This window comes from Gouania willdenowi, chromosome 24 (assembly GCF_900634775.1).
Source record: "Gouania willdenowi chromosome 24, fGouWil2.1, whole genome shotgun sequence".
NCBI classification, from domain to species: Eukaryota; Metazoa; Chordata; class Actinopteri; order Blenniiformes; family Gobiesocidae; genus Gouania; species Gouania willdenowi.
Genome location: NC_041066.1, coordinates 14,658,765 through 14,679,109, shown reverse-complemented (window position 1 = coordinate 14,679,109; position 20,345 = coordinate 14,658,765). Strand labels below are relative to the sequence as shown.

The 20,345-nt window shown below is 36.0% G+C and overlaps 1 protein-coding gene across 1 annotated transcript in view; it reads left to right on the top strand.

Annotated features, from left to right (window-relative positions):
* pak5 (p21 protein (Cdc42/Rac)-activated kinase 5) overlaps window positions 1–20,345 on the top strand; it is a 100,828-nt gene that overhangs the window by 4,904 nt on the left and 75,579 nt on the right. The window lies entirely within an intron of this gene.

Below are 20,345 nucleotides of genomic sequence, written 5' to 3'. Positions count from 1 at the left end.
AGTGAAACAAAGTGTCTGGCAGACTCGGGCTGGTCGAACTTTGTTAATCAAGGAGTCAGAAAGGACAAGGGTGTAATTGATGAGGAGGTAAAGGAAAAACGTGCAGCGGATGGAGTTAGTGGTCAAGAGGAAGACAATCGAAGTTGTAGAGTCAATCCTTCTTGGGCTAATAACAATGTAATAACAAGTAAGTGATTGATGCAGTAAATGTGGCATAGGGAAAATGTATTCAAGCGTACATGTCTTCTTTGCCTGTGATGAAGATTTTGGATTTTCTACTGTCACTTTCCTTTATTTAAGCACCAAACGACCTTCAGATGCCCCAGATTATTGCTTTTAGTTGTTTTTTCTTCTTAGGTTTAGATAAAAACTAAAGATGATCATGCAGAATTTGAAGTGTCAATAACAAAAGGAGGTGGGCCTCTGATTTTCAGGCAAAACAGACGAGAAAAAAATAAAAAAAATAACCGTCTGAAATGGCAAAAGCAATCTGACCTGTTTTTTTTTTTTTTCTTTATTTGAAATCAGGCCCCAACATGACAGGAAAATGCTTCACATTAGGGATGTCCCGATACAACTTTTTCACTTCCGATATGATACCGATATTGCAGCCTTGCGTATCGACCGATATTGATCCGATACAATATCAGCACAAATCATACATACTTTTATTACTTATTTTGTTGTGTGGAATGTTAAAAAAGTGCTGGAGTGGAAAATTTTATCGGAGAGCTTATATCGGTGATTTTAGGTGCAGTTCGATAAAATCCGATATTCGTTTTCTGGCTGATATTGGACCAATATCCGATATCAATATCGGATTGGGACACCTCTACTTCACATGCATGTTTTGGGACAATATCACACATTTACACGGTGTTTTTCACTGGAAAACTGCTGATTGAATGTCTTGAAAGTGTGACAAACGTCAAATATGTCGAATTCTTCTCATAATTTTGTTCAAAAGCTTCTGCTACATGTTTTGAACATGTTATCCTGTGATTGAAATTAAATGCAGAGCTTCATCTGAGGAACTAGAGGTTGAGATCACTGTGTATTTGCATTCAAATCTAAAAAGGCACCAATACCAAAACTGGTTTAGCTGTTTACTACTGGTGATGAGTTTACCTCGATCTCCAATCACGCTGTTCTGCAGGATTTTGTGCAAAATGTGAGGGCGATTCTCCGGTTAGATACATTTTTCACAAATATCACACATTTCCATGTTATTTTTCCCATTAAACAGGTGGCTGAGGGTCTAGCAGTGTGGATATTTTTGCTCTCACAACGTATTTTTGCATGATTTCCAGTTTATCACCCTAAACTAAACAGAAAAAATGTCATGTGGGTGAACCCTGAAACAGAATGTTGAAACATTGTGTAATAAAAATAGGTGTGTCTGTGTACTAGTGGGGTAGAAAGTGAAAAACAGGCCACTGATATATTAAGAGAACAAGTCTACTGCTGCTCTTTGTGTGTTTTGAGACTTAAGAAAATCTTAAGCGTATTTTCACACACTGCAAAACAAATGGCATCTTATTAACACACATTTCCTCTTGTAGACTGGTAAATAGATTAGCTAGGGTAAAAGATCATTGTATTCAAGCATAAAATGTGTGACCAGAGGGTTCAAATGAAGCCAATCCAAAAGGCACCACTGATTCCTAATTAGCTGTGCCTTTATTTTGTGCTCAAGTAACTTTAAATATTTCTGTGAGAGCGTTAACATGCTTAAGCATCATTGTGTACTCTACTGTATAGTCAAGGAGTGAGGTAGTGTCTGCAGGTCTTAATGATGGTGTAAATCCTGCGTCTGTTAGCGTAGCATTATAGTAAATGGCTGTAGTAACCAGTCAGAGCTTAATTCCAGTTTAATCACTGTTAAAGCGATATATGTTAAGTATATGGAAAGCCAATTGCTCTGTCTGCACTACAGCTGGGCGATATGTCGAGATTCAAGATATATTGAGTTTTCTATTTGGGGGATATTAAAAAATTACAAATAAATGTCAAGCAAGTTGTCTACATGAGTGTAAACAATAAGCACATTAGGCTGTAAACATAATAATAAATAAGAACAGTAGTCACACTGTTAACATAATAAATAAGAACAGGCAAACTGTAAACATAATAATAAATAAGAACAACAGGCAAACTGTTACTTTTCACAATCCACTTGTAATTGGACAAGGGCTTCCACTGAGTAAGTGCTTCTGTTGCTTTATAAACTTTTTCATCGTTTTCCCGGTTGCATTTCACTGTATTATGTCACATTTGTTCAAATTCCCCTCTGGGTATTGACTTTCAAATATGTGTGCTTGTGTTCCAGAGGAATGCCATTCCTTATGCCAACGTATCGTTGCAACTGTAGCCTGAATGATTTAAATCTATCACAAATACGTAAAAACAATAAATAAATAAATGGCTGAAAATGATTTCAATGGATGCTTTACCAAAAGCCATGTTAGCAGTCAGCGTCTATACAAATAATGTCACATTTATTTTAGTTTAAGGACCAAATACGGACCTGCTTGATCTCAAGTGGGACGCAGATTTTAGGTGGTAAAATAATAATAATGTATATAATAATAATATAATAATAATATAATGTATATAATTTACATTATGTAAGGCAATATTGAAACAATAAGTGACAGACATCTGTCCTTGCATGATATTTACTTTAAATACCATTCATTTTGTGAACAAATTGTGTTTAATTTAGGGAAATGTTGTGGAATGTTGATAAATGCAGGATATTTAATTTTTTTAAAATTTTTTTTATTTTAATTTATATATATATATATATATATATATAGATAGATATAGATATAAGGGGTGGGAAAACCGCAACCCCTGCATATAAAGTGCAGTTCATTGAATTTTTGAGCTGAAAAATATATATAGTTGAATTAGTAATTTAATCAATGATTAGTGTTTTCTGTCGTTTTTACTTTCTGCTGCGGGCCAAATCGGATGCTCCAAAGGGCCTGATTTGGCCCCTGGGCCTTGAGTTTGAAAAATATGGCCTGTACGTTCTGTTATTTGAGATCAGCCAAGTGGAGTTTGATCAAAGCAGACCTGAATGAGGACAATGGTTCTGGCTCAGCTTGATTAATTACCAGCAGCAGCTCCCACACACACCTATGGGGAGACTTCACAGGAAACAACATAGAGGATTAAGATGGCAAGTGGTGTCGCACTGAGGCTTACATCAGAGTCTGCTGCTCCCATCCTCACAGGATCCATCTTTTGGGAGAAAATCATTAGATTGTTGAGCATTTTAATCAGTTAACTCTCAGTGATTTAGCACCCGAGCTATATCTAAAATGACATTATTCTAATCTAATTCTCAATTAATTGAGCTAAAACTGTATTGTGGTTAGAATTAAAACTCTACTCAATTACTGTATTATTATTATTATTATTATTATTATTATTATTATTATTATTATTATTATTATTATTATTATTATTATTTTATTTATATTAAAAAACAAGTTAATTTAAATTTCCCATTTCTAAGTTTTCTTTAGTGTACAGAAGTTGCTTCTCTTAGAGAGTGATTAAAGGATTAAATATGTTTAATGTTTTACCAATAAGCAAAATATGTGCACATAAAAAAAAAAAACACACCTTTAAAAAAATAAAAATAAAATGGGTGAACAATGTAGGAGGTGTTCTAGGTGTTCTTAGTAAAAGAAAGACAGGAATATATATATATATATATATATATATATATATATATATATATATATATATATATATATATATATATATATATATATATATATAATAAAACTGTTACATATAAGAGCTTGACAATATATTGTGATCTACTTCAGTACTTACCCTTGTTGGTAAAATATCATTTTGCATATTTATATGTGTATATATGATTATGTGTATATACATATGTATGTTTCTTGCATGCAAACTGTTAAATTTGTTATGTTAACTGTTTTGTGAAAGAAAGCAACCACTGATATGAATTATGACAATTACAAGGGTCAGAATTTACAAGTTTACTTTCTCCCACTCCTTTTCAAGTTTATGTTTACATGAAAGTATGTTAATTCGAAAAGAGTCATGTGTATATGTAATGTACAGTAAACTCAGAATAAACAATCAATCAATGCTTTTGTACCTGAAAATATAATTGATGGTGGAGTCATTTTCGACCAGATATGAGGACAATTTTTGTCAAAGTATACTGGCCCCCTGACCTTTTTTTTGTTTTTACCCAAGTGTATTATTATGAAAAGGGTCATCCTTTGTTGCCCTCATTATGTCAAAAGAGTATCCAAGATTGTAGCAATTTTTCCAATATTAGTAGTTTTTTCCCCCCTTTTTCTAACAAAATGGCTCTGTTGAAAAGATAACTTTGTAACATTTGTATTCTCAGCTGAGCATGTTGACACTTGGGGGTTGTCTTGTCCTCACTTGTTTTCCCACCATCTCTTCACTCCATTCCAGACCACAAAGAAATGTTTCTTGTCTCTTGTTGGTCAGAGAGAGAGAAATCCAGGCCTAATTTTAGCCCTGCTCGGAAGCTTGACCGTCACACAGATTAATGTCTTAGATGTGATGTCTTAAGATCGCCTTTAGCTTGTGAACCTGACACATCTTGCGGCATAAAAAAAAAGTCCTCATTAGACATTCATGTCATCTGTTGTGTGTGTGTGTGCGTGTGTGCTCATGTTGCCTCGCTATAGCACAAAGGGCACATACAGTGTATGTGTGTGCACTTAACTGAAAACAAATACGCTCAACAAAGCCACACGCACACGTACAAGTACACACTGTGACGTAGAGAAACACAGATGCATGGGCTGAATAGATTAAAGCATTGGTCCAATGACACAGCTGTGCTCTCTTTGATGCTCGGGCATGAAGCAGCAGGAAATTGCAGCGAGGGAGGGATGCAGAGACTTAGCAGATATGAAAGAAATCCACTGTGACATGGATGTCATGTCAGTGTTTTGTCAGAGCAGCTAAATGCTAACAAATGAATAATAGTCGGCAGAGGTGGTAAAAGTACTAGTCTGAAGCAGTGTTTCTCATGTACCCCCCGAGAACCCCTTCGTCACTCCAATATAGTAACCTTTCTTGTTTTATTTACATGTTGTTAACATGTTGGCCTCCTACAGCTCGAAAATGTCAACCTGTACGTTTAAAGGTGCAGTCCGCAACTCTCAGATCCCTCTCCTCCCCTCCCTCCCCGCTGCTCTCTTGCCCTGCCTCCAAACTTTCTAAAGTCCCTCCCTCAGAGGAGCTAACAAGCTAACGTTAGTATATTGTTTATTCCATTAATGCCGTTTCTTGTCAACAGGTGGAAAAGATGTTGGATGAGCATGTACAGTGTCTGAAATAGGCTTAAAAATGACTCTTTCATCAATGTTTCCAAGTACCCCCTGCAATGTGTTCAAGTACCCCTAGGGGTACACGCACCCCTAGTTGGGAACCACTGGTCTAAAGTACTCAAGTAAAAGTATTGATACCTGAATAAAAAAAATGACTCTGGTAAGAATAAAAGTATTGAAGTTGCTCCCTTACTTGAGTAAAAGTAAAAAAGTACATGCTATTAAATAAAAAGTAAAACGAATGTCCATTAAACCAGCAAACTTCATGTCTTTTATTTTTGTAAGAACTTGTAAAATAGTGGTACTTCTCTCTATAAAAGCAAGGAATCTCTGTCTGTCTGTGTGTTCCTCAAATATCTCTGCGGATCAGGATTATTATTATTCAACCCTCGTATTATCCTTGGGGTCAATTTGATTTAAATGTGTCAGTAATATTAGAGGTTAATGGGAGGGTTAGCGCATATCTATGGACACAGGTCAGATAGTAGAGCCAAGAGTTCACAGCAGTTATGGTGACGCTGCTTTTAGAAGACGTGGAACAAGCTGTCAGCGTTTTTTAAATCCACGTTAAAGGAACTCTTTTTCTGATTTTGAATCACACTATTGTTGATTTAATGTATTTACTGCTGATTTGAATGTTTTTATTGATTTTTTTAAAGCTGTTGAATGTTCTCTGTTGCACTTTTTTGATCATGTAAAGCACATTGAATTGCCTTCTGCATGAAATGCGCTTTACATATGCATTTGCTTTGCTTTGCCTTGCCCTTAATATAAGAAGAAGCCAAATAGTTTGAGTTTCTTTTTAAAAAAGCATCTTCTCCATCTTCGCATTGTCCTGGTTGTGCAAACTTTAAATAATTTCTACTGTAGCTGATTAAGCCAAGTACCAGCGTCTTTATAACCTCTGGCATGTTAAACAGTCGTTAGTAACATGCACGAAGGGAAGTGAACAGGGAGGATGCTGCTGAAATATAAATGGGATGAGCGTCTTTGTTTTACTGCGAGTGATCAAACAAAATGGTGGAGCAATTTGATAGCAACAGATAATGTGGTAATTTATCGGGTCACTTTGGGTTGGCCATCCATGCATTCACATTTCTAAGTGTTCTACCGTACAGGGTAGACAGTTGATGCTAAAGATAGCGTGACCTCCTTCACCTGGAAAGCTAACGGCATAAAAAGCAATGTAAGCAGTTGTCTCGTCTTTTTTGTAACGCTCCAGGGAGGAAAAAAAAAGGCAGTTTTCCTGATTGTGCACTTGCTTTGCATGCTACCATGCATTATGAATTATTTGGATTTGTTTTCCCTCAGTCGTTCTATTACCCTTCAAGCTAAACCACTTCATTTCCTCTGACTCGGATGGCTGTGCCACTCTGCATCTTCCTCTTTGGAACGCAACTATCTGCTGAAATGGATCACACAGTGGTGTGTGTGTGTGTGTGTGTGTGTGTACGTTGTAGACAACTGAGCAAGTGGAAACACTGTAATAAGTGTTAAATACTCTGGCCCTTGTGGTTTTAGAGCAGACAAGGTGATGATGCCTCAGTCATTCCTCCTGAAATGACTCAGCATTTATGCACATGTACTTTGGAGTCGAAATGAACAATTTAAACTGTTTGAATTATTGAACCACAGTTTCAGGAGAAACAACTGATAAGACAGACAATTCATGAATGTGTGTCATTTAAACCAGTGGTTCCCAACCTTTCCTGTCTTGTGTACCCCTTTTTGTCATACCATGATTACCCCCTCACTCGTACGTGTTCACGATTCTCCAAAAGTAGAACATAACACAACTGAATATTCAACGCAAGTCATTTTATTTCATCTTCTTAAATTGAACAATTAATATTCAGACATTATCTTCTTATTTAACTCGAATTAAACATACAATTGTGTTGCCTTCAAGTCAATAAATATGATAAATATAAGAAATAATATTATAGTAAACATTTATTTTATTAATACTAATATATTATGATTATATTGTTATTAAAGAAAAAATGTAAAGTTGAAATTAGAAAAAATAAGAATAAATCAAAATGATAAGCCATATAAATAAATAAATACAAAACAAATAATTAACCTGCCTGTGTTATATATAACTTTTATGACATTTACCACAAAAGGAGCTCCTTTGAATATGTTCCCTTTAAACAGGCATTTAAACTTTAAAAACAAGTCATTGCGCACACCATTTTATTGACAGACTTGTGAATCTTTTTTTTACTATTTTGGAAATAAATTCTAAATTTTTCCACGTACCCCCTGCAATGTGCTCACGTCCCCCTAGGGGTACGCGTACCTCTGGTTGGGAACCACTGATAACAAAGTCTCGTTATCTCGAGAAAATTAAGTTGTTATCACGGTAAAGCGGAGGAAAAAGCATTCCGTATTATACACACTTTAACTGTTCAAATTAATTTGTGTTATAGTTAATCAATACCTAATCTTTTGATCGATTGTGTATCGAAGTGTTTCACATGAAATGAAGATGTGAAGGCTGCTACTTTAAATGTTGCTTCTGCCAATCAGTCCATGGTTGAGTTGTGTTGTTGTTGTTGTTGTTGTTGTTGTTGTTGTTGTTAATGCTAACAATGAATTCAGTGTTCCCCAGTGGGTTGCAAAGCTCAGTGGTATGGCTGAGGTTTTTATCTCATCAAATAACAAAATAACAAAAGCGTTGACAACTAAATTGAAAACCATTTCCCTCAGTTCATCGAATGAAAGCTAATCTCCAGCTTTCTGTTTCCCTGGTGCAATGATGACTGGTAAATAGTTTAAAACTATCATCATGTGTGCATCTGTCCAGGCTGATGTATCAGATTTCCTATTACACCTAAATGCACCACGCTTCATGCTTTGTGTGGAAAGCTTTACTGACAAGTTGCTTTTTGCAGCAGAAATTTAAAAAAATCAATAAATAAATATATATATGCCTGCATTTGATGGTTGGAATGTGTGTGTGAAAATATAGATTAAAATAAAATGACTTAATCAATCTATTATTCCAGGGAAGTTTCACATAAAATGATAAAATTATAATAAACAGGGGTTTTTTTTACCTTCAAATTAAGCCTCTTTGGTTATGTAAAATATGTTTTTTGCTTGTCATCATGTGGTAATAAAAAGGTGTGAGAAAAAAAGAAAAAAAAGAGAGCGATAAATAAATAAAAAAAATAAATGACATCATAGCACAGTAGTTTAATAAAATGGCAGTTGATTAATACCCATAAATGGTATTGTACTTTTTAACTCCTGACTGTTGTTTTTTTTTTTATTGTAAATAGCACATGTGGTATCATGTTTTCTGTCATCAGTAAGTTTAATGTTTGTCTCATTGTTCCATGTCGCTTAACTGTATCATATGTTAAATGTTATTGTTCAACTGTATGTTATATTACGTTTACCTGCCTTAAGACAACAGATGAAATGTAGCTATTGTGCTAATTCCAGCATATTTACGTTGACGCTGTTTGCCGACACATCAATTCATTTCATGTAATGTCCTACTTCAAATAAATAAATACATAAAATGAAATTAGGAGATTAGAATAAAACAAATAAAGTGTTACCCCAGGTGTGAAATGACCGGAAATGATAAAAGCTAGAGATAAATCTATTCAGGAAACACTAAATGTGGGGTCGCCTGAAATTTTGAAAAAATTCAAATAGATCTTTGAAATGTTTTAATTATTTTTCCCAAATGAAGGCACAATTTTATACACCTATATTTTTGTGATAAATTATAAATATGCATATATATATATATATATATATATATATATATATATATATATATATATATATATATATATATATATATATACTTTCTTTCCACTTATTACCAAAATGAGATTTGTTAAAATGTGTGTTATCACTCATTCATTCCATCATTGTGCTCTATAGTTGATTTTAAATAGTTTTTTAAGCAAAACGTTGTGGTTGGACAAAGGGGGGGACTTGGATTCAGAAAAAGGAGAAAGGGGGGGCTTGAGGTGATCAGGAATTCATTTATTTTAGTTTGTCGAAAACTTAGTGTACAGAAAAAATAATAATATAATGAAATTTTTTGAAACTTGCTTGTACTGTAGCTATAAAAACCTTTCACAATATTTGGTTTGCAAAGTTATACTGTAATAGGACCTATATTTATTTTCAAAAATGTCACCTTACATAACTAAATAAAGTCTGACCAATGAAACTAGACTTTTTAGTCGCTTTGCACACCAAAGACACATAAGCTCCATCAGGGTGTCATTGGGAGTTAGCTTTGTGCTTTGTGGCGTGCTGATTTTGGGAGCTTTCCTATTGTTCACATGCATGAGAACAGACACAGACACACACACACGCATTTACTGTATGAATGTGCTCACACCTCGACACACACGTGAGATCCCTAAAACAAGCATGTGATCAGTACGCATCAGCGTGTGTAGTCATGTGGACTGGTACGACTGAGTCTAAGGCCGAGCCCCCAAACGCACTAACGCAGTATGCAGCTGAGACTGAGGACATGCAAGTCATTCTCTCACCCACTTCTGCCCAGCGGCCCACATTAGCTCAGAAGCTGTTTGGCAAGGAGGGAAAAATGGGCTATATTTAGCAGTGCATGTACTCAGGACACAGAGCAGTCTGGAGACCAGTATAAAGTCAGATGTTTTAAAAATGATGGGAATCAGCAGCTTTAGCTGGACTGGCCATGCAGTGTTTAGTTTAGTTATTTAAGCAATTTTATATTGATATTTATTTACAAAATACAAGATACATCATTAGACGGTCATTTTCTCCAAAACACTTAGAATTTCTGCAGACGAGCATCACTTTTCGGGTTTTCATCTAAAAATGTTTGCTAAGACCAAAAACAGACGTCACATTTTCTATTGAGTACAAAAAGACACTTTTTTTTTTCTTTTTCACTTATTTGTTAATCCTCCATGTGTGCTTTTATTCCTGTTGAGCCTTTATGAAAACAGGCTCGAGTACCGTGGACTGCCTTTTTTCTTTTTCTTTCATTGAAACAAATACTTTTTTTCCTATTATATCATCATGTCATCAGTTCTGTCTGAACTATTTGTCTCCATCTTGTTGGCCGTATTTTGTTCCTTTTTGTGTTCCCTCAGCGTGTTACTGTTGTCACAGATCTGTAAATGGATTTCTAATTGGCTTGATTGGTCTCTAAGTTGTACATTCTATTGATCATTTCTGTGTATTGACTTTGGGATGCTGTGTAAAGCCTTTCTTTTACTCTCAAGTAACGGCACATCGCTTACATTGCCTGTGCTTCAAGTTTAGATGGCCGTTTTTAACAATATGCATCAACGCATATTAATCATTAAAAATACAACCGACGTTGAGCAACCAATTTTGGTAGGATGTGACAGAACAGTTGATTCCTGGGCAAGGTTTTGCGTAAACTCCAACTTTCTTTCTTTAATTTTGTTTTATTTTTTTAGGTGCTTTTGTCCATATTTTTCTTTAATATTGGTTTACTTGCACTAGGGACTAGGGATGCAACAAATACGTAACCCTGGCAGCCAATGTACAAACTAGGGAAATAATAATTCCAAAATAAAATAAATAAACAAAAATTAATTACTTTCAATAAATATACCTTTAATAAACTTAAACTGGCCATAAGATGCGTGCAGCTTGTAGTCCACTTAGGGCTGGGCGGTATGACCAAAAATGTATATTACGTTACTGTATTTTTCAAAATTCTAATGTTTTCACAGTATAACAGTATTTTTTTTTCAAATGCATAATCAGGTGTTCACAGCATTTTCTACTGGTTGAGAGAGGAATTACTACAGTAGATTAACTTAGGATGGTCTATTTTACTGCCATGATAAATGAATATTGTAGAATAATTCCACAATAGTAATAATACAAGTTTGCAACAGCAGCCCATTTGCTTTTTGCCACGCTAGCTTAGCTTTAGCATTAAAATTAGCATGATTTCTAGCTTTAAATGCTGCATACTCAGTGGTGTGGTGGTTTCTTATGGTGAATAAAATAGCGTTTTGTTTGCAGCTCCACCAGGACTTATTCCCGCATTATAAGAATTACAAATTGCGATCCTTTGCTCTCTTTTTTTGTGTATTACTGCCGACATGCTAAGCTAACCGTGCCTCCGTGAGTGTTGCTCTCCTGTAGCAGAGGCATGCGCACGCAGGCACATGCTCACATGCAGCTTCAGAGCTTTCAATTGTGTCTTTATCCATTTACACTTATGATTTACATCACAACTATTACCTTCCTATTTCGAAGTGCAACGTTGAAAAGGGTCCGGTCTGAATTGCGGCGCAGTGTAACATTCCAAAAGTTATCCACAAGTGTAGGCGGCGGGCGGAGTCTGCTAATACTTTCTTTCTGGTCGCCTTCTACTCTTAAATATGTTAATAAATGATTCATTACCCCTTTAGCACCAAAAGAATATCTGTAAAAGTCACGTTTTTCTATTAGCTCTGTCTGCTAGCATAGCTTCGCTTCTTCACTGCAAGATATCTGCATGCCAACCGACCACTGTGTTACCAGCGCCCTCTGCTGGTCCAAACAAATATGATGTAAATCAGTGCAATCACGGTTTTTTTTTTTTTTTTTTTTTAAAGTCCAATTGTTAAGGCAAAATACATTTTCAGTTGCACTTTTAATAGAAAAAGAACTATTATGCAGTTTTGCATTGTTTATTATAGAACCAGAATTTAAATTAATAGGCTTCATTTTCATTTGTATTATTCCTTTATTTATTTCATTCAAGATTTATTTTTAGTTAAATTGCATTGTTTTGAATAGTTTATCAAGGAATTCTTTTGACAATGAAAAATAAAAAGAAAATAATACAGTATTTTCTAGTTTTTTTCCCAAAAAAAAAAATTGTCTACAGTCCCATTTTGTAAAATAAATCATGAGAAAATCGTATCGTGAACCCAGTATCGTGAATCGAATCGCATCGGGAGTTGAGTGAATCGTTACATCCCTATCTGTAAATGCAACCGTTACAGACGAGCCCATGTCCGCTCTTTAGGTTATTGCTATTATACGGTTTACGCTTTAGCAAATACGTAGGTTTTGAGTTTAGCCTTAAAGGTGGAGAGGGTAGTAGCCTCCCGTACTAAGACTGGGAGCTAGGGATGTAACGATTCACTCAACTCCCGATACGATTCGATTCACGATACTGGGTTCACGATACGATTCTCTCACGATTTATTTTACAAAATGAGACTGTAGACAAATGATGATTGAAAAATATTCCTTTATTTTTTGGGGGGGAAAAAAACTAGAAAATACTGTACTATTTTCCTTTTATTTTTCATTGTCAAAAGAATCCCTTGATAAACTATTCAAAATAATGCAATTTAACTAAAAATAAATCTTGAATTAAATAAATAAAGAGAAAATACAAATGAAGAAGAAGCTTATTAATTTAAATTCTGGTTCAATAATAAACAATGCAAAACTGCATAATAGTTCTTTTTCTTTTTAAAAGTGCAACTGAAAATGTATTTTGTGCCTTAACGATTGGACTTTAAAAAAAAAAAAAAAAACGTCATTGCCCTGTATTTACGTCAGATATTTGTTTGGACCAGCAGAGGGCGCTGGTAACCCAGTGGTCGGTTGACATGCAGCTAATCGAGCAGTGAAGAAGAGATGCTATGCTAGCAGACAGAGCTAATAGAATAACGTGACTTTTACAGATATTCATGTAATATTGCAGATATTCTTTCGGTGCTAAAGGGGTAATGAATCATTTATCAACATATTTAAGAGTAGAAGGCAGTCAGAAAGAAAGTATTAGCAGACTCCGCCCGCCGCCTACACTTCTGGATAGTGCCCCCTGATGGTTAAAAAAAGTACTGCGATTCAATTTTCAGAAGATCGATATCAATCGTGATACCTATGAATCGATTTTGAACTGCCTTACGATTAATCGTTACATCCCTACTGGGAGCTGGTTCCAAAGCCGAGGGGCCTGGTAGCTGAAAGCTCTGCCTCCTGTTTTACTTCAAGCATACCAAATCGCCGTACAGTAATCCGGTTTATTCGAAAACAGATATGGAAACGAAGGAATCCTTTGTGTTTGATAATATTATTTCTACAAAACAATGTCCGATTTATTCAAATAACTGTAAGAAACTCAGTGAGGTCATTTGGAAGCTCTGGATAAGCCAAGCCTGCCCTTTATCCTGGGCAGCAGCTGGATAGTGGCACAGAATGAACTTTCCATGGCAGCTGATGAGTTTTCTCTCTGGTGAAACAGCTTATCTAGTTACATCCCAGATTAACTCATCAGAGATATCAGGATTAGCCTGGCTAAATCCCATATCCAGATTTTGTGAAATACCCATCTTGCTGTTTGATAAGGACTTATGAAGAAAGTTACCTGACTAAGACTAAGACTAAGGTAATTTTGGGGAGTCTCGTTCTATTTTTGCTGTTTCTGTTTTTATGTGTGTTGGTTAGCTGTGCTATTAATAGTGACTCTCCTAAATTTGAATACAAGTGTTCAACTAATGTAGTCATGGCTTTTTGAATAGGAATTTTTACTATAACACAACACATACAGAGAGGTTTATTAATAATGCACTGCTCGTTTCTGTGTGATGCAACATCTCAATGGCCAGGCCATTTGCAAGCAGATAGCGAGCTAGTCAAAAAATGTGGGCCTTCCTGAAGTAGGCCAAGATGTACAGTATATGCCTCCATTAACGCGGGGTGAAGGAGAGGGCTGTGGGATCTGTGCATCTTACAGCATGAACGTAACGTAGAGGGGGAGGAGGACGGAAACAACCGGCCCTGGCCTGATCAATGATTTATAAGTACCACTGCTCTGTTTGTAGGTTGGACTTATCTTTCCTCTCCCATGTGTGGGCTAATGGTGGAGCTGTGAGTCATACTGGCCTGCGTTGTGGAGATAACTTCCCTATATTGTTTAACCTTGTAGCATTGTTGTCCTAGTACAAAAAACTAACAATCCAATAGACCATTAGTGGTTTTATTTTGAAAGAACCAACGGACCAATTTGAAAAATCAGAAGATAAATGAGAACAAAGGAACAGCGTTAATGTAGAGTATACATATGCCTTTTTATTGAAGTGTTCAATAGCTTTAAATGTACACATGGGCATGTTTTTGGGGTTATATGAATGACAATTTGTCATATAGTTCATGTATTTGTAAAAAATGTAATGTAAAAAAAAAATACTGTATATACAGAATTTTTTTTTATGCCGCCAAGACCGTTTTGCCTTTGCACTATCATAAACTATATAGGAACTCATGCTGCTACTCCCACCTACACACTGTATTTATATATTAGTATTAGTTTTAGTATTTAGTATTTATATATTAGTATTAGTTTCAGTATTTGGTATTAGTAAATGTTTTCTCTGTTGTAAAAATTGTATGTCTACCTTTAGTATAGGAATGTCTTTTCTGCTGTGCCTGAGCACTTTATCTGTTCACCGTGGGAAGTGAGAAACGTCTTCTCAATTCCCTTGTATGTTTGTGCATGCAAAGGAATTGACAATAAAGCTGACTTTGACTTTGACTTTTGATTTGCCAAAACACGCAAAAAGAAAGCAACCGGAGGCAACAGATCAACATGTTGGCAATTATTTTGAAATCAAGATAAAGGCATTCGGTTGACCTTTTTACAGTCAAACAAAAAGGCTAAAGCAATGGTTTTAACTAAATAAATAAAGCATATGCTTTTAAAAGTTATGTACACTGAACAGAAAACACAACAGGGTGTAACATGACAACATATATTTGCATGCTTTCTGCACAGTAAAGATGAATCTTCTCATGTGGATAGTCTGTTCAGTTTATGATACCAAACCTTTCAGACATATTACCCACTCATAAAATTCCGGCCATAAAATGTACACACATTTGCTCACTTACACCCAGATGTTGACTTAAATAGTCACTAAGAGTTCCCTGCAGTGTCATCAGTCACATATTCTATATGCAAGTACTTGTCACTGAACTGGCAAGCCTATTAAAGAAACTGCTCTCAGTGTTAGAAAAAAAAGGAGACGTTTGTCTCCGTAGTCTGGATGTGAATGCTGTCTGCATACAGATGTTCACCCGGGGCATTAAAACCAACACCATATGGAAGAAGCTTCTCATCACATGGTTAGTGTGTTCATAGTAAGATAGAACTAACTTTGCTGCTTCTACGGTTTGTACAAAGTCATAATAATGTAACAAGTGTTGTCAAGCGGTACGTTCATATTTCAATGCTGGCTTCAGTTCGAATGAGAGTGAGAATTTATTCTAGAAATCTTTGTAGGTGTAGTAATGACATTTTGATTATAGTGTTTGTTGTAGACTATAGGAAGGGATGAATGTGAAACTTTATAAAATCAAAAACATTCAACATATTTGAAACCAGCAGGCCTGTCAAAAGTTACCTACATCAGATCATTTGATTTGGGAAAAAACCCAAAAGATGTATTGGCAACCCTGTCTGTGAACTCATCTTCCTGCAACTTTACTAAGAATTCTAAGAATTAGGGATTGACCGATATGGGTTTTTTAGGGCCGATGCTGATTCTGATTTTTTTTTTACAGACTGCCAATTTTCTTGAGCCGATATTTGGAGCAGATACTACTTTTGCTCCCTCAATTTACATAATAAAAATTACACAATGATGTGCACACGCACACGCCATGCCTCCAGCCAGCTGCTCGTTAAATACAACAACACGTGGACCCACGGAACAACGCTAAGTTAAACAGTTAAAAGATAAGGTATCAAAGTGGATCGGCGAACGGAGCAGCGCGCATCGGCCAATGCCGATACTTGTAAAACACGCAAAAATCGGACGAATAAATCTGTCGATCACTTCTAAGAATCTATTTGGACCATGTTGGAAAATTAAGGTTCTTTCATTCAGCTAAAGGGACATTGACTTTATACTTAACGTTCAGCAGTTAAAAAAGTCTATTATGTACTATAACATCACATTGCACTCTCACCTTAAAACAGTCGACTCATCTCCACCCCTTCCATTTTCCTACCCTGACTCCCCTTTTCCTGTTCCCTTCCCCCTCGCCTAGGTGTAACACTGCCCTCTCTTTTAATATTCTCTCTTTAATAAAGTTTTTCTAAGGAAGGCTGGTGATGGTCATTAAAAACTAAAAGCCTACCTTAATGAAATCACTTCACACCTTTATTTAGTTTCCAAAGAGGCGTTTTATTTATTCACACGTTCATAATCAACAAACGTCACACAATCAGTGCCTCATCAATGCATCAAACTGTGTATTTGATCTTTCAGTTACCTTACAGTGGCTGCCATTGAAAAAATAACTTGTGAGGAAGTAAATTAAAGGTTCATTTTGGCTCCTGACTGTAAAGTGTAGGGTTTTAGACTAATTTATTAAACCTATTAAGGGAGTTTTAGTTAAAGACTGCTTGGATAGCTGAGAAAGTAAAAATTTGTTCTTTCGTTTGAGACCCAGAACCAGAAGTCCCCTGAAGTGTAACAGATTATATTTCATGCTCAACCAAGTCAAGACTGTAGATCAGTGCCAGGACATGCTGGTGTGATAAAGTATACCACCCATTCTGGAAAGAGCAGATGGACGATGTGCCTGAGAAAAGGGATTAAATGGTTAGTCTGTCTACAACTAGCACAACTTTCTCTCTGACATAGAAAATACACATCAAGAACAAGAGCATTTGGATGCTGAGGGTCTTCAAAAGGGAGCAAGACTAATATATCCTCCAGTGAGATTTCATCTTAGCTCTGCATGAAAAGCTCCGGATCAAAGGGACAGTATCTGAAGTTTGGTTTTAGGTCAACCAGCCTTTGCTTTATCGTTAAAATAGTGACACACACACGCGCACACACACGTTCACTCTCCATGTGAGTCAGTGACACTCTTTCGTCCCCAGGCCGACGAAGATCTCATTTAGATAACGTTCCGTATACCTCCCAGAGTCACCTATCTTTTTTTATATTCATCCATTATGTTACCCCAGAAGGAGATAACAACTTCTGTTCATCCTTTCCCTTGATTTTTAAAGATCAGTGAGAAACTTGAAGAGAGTGCCAGCATCAGATATCTGCCTTTGAAACATTTTCTCTCTCCTGCAGTCATTGTGCTGATTTCAGACAGAGGTTCAGTGGATAAATAACCACCATTACTTTACACTAAAACATCCATTATCATTCATCTCACTAATAAGCATTTGCTTGGAGCCAGTCGTGATGTCGATGCCCGTCAGCCATGTGAAGGTTGCTGCATTGACACTTTTAAAGTGTGGGATGCTTAACTGCCATAATTTTAGATGTCTTGGTTCTATTTAGTCTGCAGCTCTCCACCCTCACTGTACACTATACTTCTCTGCATGGGTGTTTGGGTTTGTGTCAGAGCACGAGTGGGGGAGGATCCTAAAGGTGGCATGTGTTATTATTATACTCAGCACTTGTGGAGAGGATTGCTAATCTAAACATACCTTTACAATCTTAGTGTATGACTGATGTGCTGTTATGAATAAACAGGCTTCATCAGTATACATTTTTCGCACACTTGCAAACTGAAATAAATGGTTTTCCGCCTTTTAGTATTAACTTATTTACAACAAGAAGTAAAAGGCTGTTTTAGGTCAATCAAACTTCCCTTTTCTACTGTATAGATGTGCAACTTTGATCAACGCAGGGGCCACGAAAATGTAATTGTCTGATCTGAGGGCCACGATATGAGAATTCACATAAGCATTTAGAATCTAACCAGTCTGAACATTATTATTCTCTTTTTTTGTTAATTTTTGTTGTTATTTTATGTGTTTTCTCTCTCATTTTGTGTATTCTCTTGTTTTGCGTGTTTTAGTACTGTCGTTAATTTGTGTAATTTTGCCATTGTTTATGTGTTCTAGTAATTTGTTCTCTCATCTTGCGTGTTTTTGGTGTCATTTAGAATATTTGTCTGTAATTGTTTTTTTGTGATTTTGTTGTCATTCTTTGTGTTCATGGTGTTATTTTGTATAATATTTTCTTCCCATTTTGTGTGTTTTTGTTGTTGTTTGGGTGTTCTTGGGATCATTTATGATATTTTTCTCTCATGTTGTGCGTGTTTGTTGTTGTTTTGTGTGTTTTTGTTGGCATTTTGTATAGTTTTTGGTTATTTTTGGGATTTTTTGTTGTTGTCATCTTGTGTATTTTCCTTTCATTTTGTTCGTTTACTTTTTGGGGCCGTACAAAATTAGACTGAGGGCGGCATGTGGACCCTGGTTCCTGTGTTTAATGTTTCCCTTATATTTTCTAAACTCCAACATTGACAAATCAAAATGCAAAAACGCAGACACACAGATAAGCACAACCTCTGACCTCCTACCCAGTAGAACTCTGCATGGCCACTGGCATTGATCCATTCACATTATATACACACTAATCCATTACAGCCTCATCAGGCTCAAAGTCTGAATGAAGCCAACTGAAAGTGGCTAACAGGTAGCTTGTCTTTAACCAGACCGACCTGAAACAGACAATCAGAAACAATCACCCCTTTGATTATTTTAAAAACTCCAGTTAACTAGTTACACACAAGTTTGTGGGCTATGGTAACCAGAACACACACACACACACACATAAAAAAACATGCAAATTTCACGTGAAAATGCTTGTAATTGTATTCCAACTTCTATATTCAAGGAGCTTTTGCTATCAGCTAGACCAGCTTTGTGCGACTACGACATTTTGCTTGGAAAACTATTTTAAAAACTATAGAGCATAATGATGGAATTGAATGACAACACACATTTTATGGAGTGATAACACACATTTTATGGCGTGATAACACACATTTTATGGCGTGATAACACACATTTTATGGAGTGATAACACGCATTTTAAAGAATCTCATTTTGTAAATTAGTGGAAAGAAACAGTATTTAGTGCAGTGGTTCCCAACCTTTGTGGATCGTGACCCCATTTTGATATCAAGAATTCATGTCTGAATTAATGTTTTTCTAGAATTAGTTTTTTTATCATGATTTTACTACAGTTTAGTTGCACTAGATTCACAAAGTGAAAGTATAGAAAATGTATTAAAAAATATAACAATTGTAATTAAAAAATTTCAAAAATCTATTTACATTTTTCAAAAATTTCAAGCGATCCCACATGGGGTCCCGACCCCAAGGTTGCAAAACCCTGAATAGAATGATTTCTATAGTTTTCATCATTTCCGGTCATATCACGCCTGGAATTGGACCAAGACAACCACTTTATTTGTTAATTTTCCACTCTCTATCTCTCTCAAGTACCCCCTGTAGTGCCATCGCGTACCCCAAGGAGTACACCTACCCCCGTCGAGAAACACTGAGCTAGACGACTATTTTTTATGTCTCTAATATCAAGCTCTCTGTCCTGTTCATATAGCTTTAAACATGCTCTTTCTATGTGTATTTTTTGATACTTTAGCTGAAAACTTGTCTTATCTTCTACATTGTTAATGTATTGGTCTGGGTGGAGTAGACCATCATTTCATACAGCAGCCACTTAAGCTAATTACACAATTATGGTCAAACAAAGCCTCTGACAAATGCTCCATCATTCACTCACAATATCAATGTCTATTTTGTTTTTGTTTGGCCCATGACGAAGCTGCCTCGTGGGCATATTTTTAGGCCGGGATACCGGACTCAAAACGCCATGTTGTTGTTCTTCTTCTTCTTCTCTTTGTTATGTACACTAGTTAAAATTGCTACTCCTCTGTCATTCGTGAACGGATCAGGCTGAAATTTGGTAGGTGTATATATACAGTATATATATATATATTCATTAGGGGCCCTTTTTTTTTTGCAATTTCTTTCAAAGTCGTTTTCTCATTTATTTGTGAGTCAAATATTGCGACAGTTGGTACCGAATCATTGACACGTGCCAATATATGAATGGGGCCCATTACTCCGTATGTGACAGGGGTGCCAGGGGCCCCCTGGAGGCCCCATATTTTACTTGGTGTAAC